Genomic DNA, 4306 nt, shown 5'->3' with positions numbered 1-4306 from the left:
TTTCATTGTCAGACTATGTATAAATCTTGATTTTTACAAATTTTTTTTTGTTAATAACTTTTTAATAAGCAACGAGCGACGATTAAATTAGAAGAAAAAGTTATTCAGAATTATGTCTTTGACAACATATATCAAGGTCATTGAAATCGGTGAGGTCGCCCTTAATCTTAAGTTTTACCCTTGAAATATCGTGGGCAACGTCTATCTTTTCATTTTCAGCCCTGTGATGTGGCCAACTTCTGACTCGAAATCATTTGATCTTATGATCAAATGCATAGATATATTATATATAGATAGAGTTTTGTGTAATCTTTGCCTTAGAGCTGCGTCTGCCAAGATAAATAGCAGATTTTCCTCCCTTGCGCATGCGCATTCATACGTTTCTCTTGGGGGACGCACATTGTTTGTAAGGATTTGAAATTTGCATTAAAATTTTAAGAAATTTAAGAATTAACAAGTGCGAGAAATTAAATGTATTGTATTTTTATTAAACAGTATCTTCTACATAAAATAAAAGAGGTTATTTTCTCGTCAACAATAGATTATTTTCTCGGCTGTCGGGAGAAATGCGCGATTGCACATGCGCGAGGGAGGAAAGTATCTTATTATCTTGGCAGACAGTAATGGCCCTCACACACTGGACGCGATGGGCGATGTGCGATGAGCGATGCGCAACGATCTTGTAAAAATTTATTTTCTTTCGTTCACACTAAACGCGATTTGAGGCGATTGAACGCAACGAGCGATGAGTGATGCAAAATCGGAAAATCGAATTAAATTGGCATTGTGTTTACTAGTAAAGAGTGTGTATTTATTAATAAAAAGAGAACTGAAATATTACATTGATAGAGAATAGAGAATATACACGAAATATAATGATATACTGGTAAGTACTTTAAATTTACAAAATAAAGTAATTAACTTAAAACAATAACATAATTTATAAATGTCACATTTGTAATTATATGAATATAGCACTCTATGGAATCAGCTATTGGCAGATATTTTAACAAATAAAACGAATAAAGGTCGATTCAGACTATACGGCAGGGATCGTAACGTATCGGCAACGGCACGCAACGGCACCGACACGACAAAACTTTGAACAATGCACTTTAAATAAGACTGTCTACACTAATCGGCACCGACCGGCACGTTCCATCAACGGAACGTTTCGGCGCTGGCCGACATTCTCGCAAAGAATGTTTTGACGGTGCGTGTCGGTACGTATCGATGCTTGTCTGTCAATGTGAATCAGTAAACAGCAAAAAACGGACGCAGCAAAAGATGGACCAGGAAAAATTAATTGAAAATGTGAAGTTTTATGAGCGTTTTATAAGTTTTATGTAAAGTTTTATAAAATAGTTTTTTTATTGTGTCTTGCCATTCAACACGGCCGTGTTCTGTGATAAAAAATTCTGTCAAATCAGTGTCAGAGCTATGATTATACGCATGGTCTATATTAATACTATAGTCTCGGAGATATATGTGCAAAATGTACGTATTCAAAATGATTTTATCTGCATTTTCTGGTTTTAACTTCAGCCTTTGATTGTAAAGCTGAAATTTTTAGCTCATTATTTTGAACACAATTTTCGAAACACTTCGCGCGCGTGAGACGGTAGTTGAAAATTCTTTTTAATTATTTTTAAACATTTTTTATCTATCTTTAATGATCCATCCATTATGATTGCTAAATGTCAACCGTCGATTGACGGACGATTGCCGAAGCAGTCTGAACATACACATTAATTTGTCGTATCGGTGCCGGTACGTGCCGTTGCCGATACGTTACGGTCCGTGCCATATAGTCTGAATCAACCTAACAATAAGACGTTTTTTAATAATAGAATTATCTATCATTTATTTGTAAATATAGATATACATTTGTAAATCAATACGTTTGTAAACCAATATTAAATAATTTTATTTTTTATATTAAACAACATATTTTTTATATTAAACAACATTTTGATATTAAAACAACATTTTTCATATTAAAACAACATTTTAAAAAAATTAATAAAAACAGCTTTTGAAAAATTCCACAAAACTCATCTCTCTTTTTTTACTCTCCTGGACAATAAAGAAACTTATATTGTATCTCAAATTATTTTTATTTTACAGTTTTTAGTTATTATATTTGTTGTTTATAAATATACATATAAATTTCAATCATATAATATATAATAATAATAATAAAAAGTTATATATATAATTGTAATAATAAAAATAATACTAATTTAATGAACAAAAACTTATTTTCATATTTTCTATATTCTCGAAATTTATTTCTGATTAATCATGGTCCATGATATCACTTTGTACAGTTATACATTTTTCTCTGTGTAGTTTATGGTTGTCGCCGGCTTGCGCGCATCGCGAGCGACGAAAGTAGAAACTTGACCAACTTTTTGAGCGACGTCGCGCAGAGCCTCGCGACGGATGTGATGTTCGGAAAAGCAGAGCTCTCATTGGATATCGCCCATCGCTCATCGCTCATCGCGTCCAGGGTATCGATCATGTAACTTTTCCCCTAGGGCGGAAAAGTGAAAAGTGAAAAATTTTACCATTGATTTCAATGCTAATGTTTTTCACTTTTCACGTTTCCGCCCTAGGAAAAAAGTTACATGATTGATATCCAGTGTGCGAGAGCCATAAGACAGATAAAGCTCTATCTATATATAATATATCTACGATCAAATGACAACATAACGTATATGTCAATCTCTAATGCACGAGTCAGAAGTTACCTACATGAAGCTAGCCGGCAGAAATTATTAAATTGTCGTACAACAAACTTTTTAAGCGCATTAATTAGCTAATTTCTAGAGACTCAAGAAACTTTCTATTTTGCAGCCAATCAGTATGCTTAAAAAGTTTATTGTACGACAAATATAATATCATCCTTACTCTTAGTCCAGATCTACAATAGGTGTAGTAAGCCTCAAGCCATAAGAAATTGATTAATCACAGTCAAATGTGAGGAAAATAATCAATTATTTATTGATAATATTTTTACGGCTTAAACCATACTACACCTATTGTAAATCCGGCCTTACGCGTCGATGCGCTCTCTGTGGGCAGGAGCACTGAGTATACTTTGCGCATGCGCACTACATTTATAAAATAAACTTATTTTGCACATAATTAAAAAATTTATCAATTCACAAACGTAACATTGGTATATTTGTAAATCACAAACAATTTCCTATTAATTACAGTTATCAGTTATCATAAAATCTATTTATTACTAAAAAGTATCGGCTGATATCATGACTAAACTAAAATTGTTAATTACAAAAAACTTAATTTGTCACAAACGCTAAAAACAGACTCACAATCAATCACAAACAAAATACACTCAAAAAAGTTAAAAATAATCATATTTAATAATTTCTGCCGGCTAGCTTCATGTAGATTCAGAAGTTGGCCATATTGCAGGGCTGAAAATGAAAAGGTAGACGTCGCCAGCCATATTTCAAGTCGATAAAACTCGTATAACATGTAAAATATTTACATTATATCATACATTGTTGTATTCGATTCAAACAGCGTTATAACTTTTATTATATCAAAATACCCACATTATTATAAAAAAATTATGCATAGCTCTCATCCGTTCGTTACCACAGATAGCTTTTGAAAGCAACTACTATGCTCACAATAGGGTTCAGTTTGAACCATTTAATTTGATATATAATTGTTACGATCTATCTCTTTTAGTTTAAAAGATAAAAGGGGGTGTCGACTTTTGGTGGAACACTCTGTATATGTACCCAGATAGCAAAATGCTAGCAGTATGCCAGCAGTATGCCAGCCAATTCAATTCCATGACTTCGCAGTAGATTCCGCTCTGCCGTGTCCTCATTAAGCTTAATTTCTGGCAGCACGGCTTGCCGATATAATATAACAGACAAAATGGAGCAAAAATCGAATATTATTTGCTATTACGTCGTGACAGCAGATATGTAACAAATATCGAGCGAAGTCTGCCATATTAGATCTGATGGCAGAAATGCGGCAGATATCAAGCATGGCCTGCCGTTACAACGTAACGGAAGAAACGCAGCAAAAGTCGGGCATTGCCTGCTGTCACAATGTGACGACGAAAACACAGTAAAGATAAAACATGCCTGCAAAGCGTAATTACTAATATAGATACAATAAAATCTGAATATTGGCATAGTTATAAATAATTAATTAAATATATAAATTTAAATAAATGATTAATTTATTAATAATTTGTAAATTTCAAGATTTGTATGGAAATTGAACTCTTTATTTTGTTTCAAGAAGTCAATAT

Source organism: Formica exsecta, unplaced genomic scaffold, assembly GCF_003651465.1.
Source record: "Formica exsecta isolate Colony F162 unplaced genomic scaffold, ASM365146v1 scaffold864, whole genome shotgun sequence".
NCBI lineage: Eukaryota > Metazoa > Arthropoda > Insecta > Hymenoptera > Formicidae > Formica > Formica exsecta.
The sequence above is the reverse complement of the archived record's forward strand: the minus strand, read 5'-3'. Positions refer to the sequence as shown.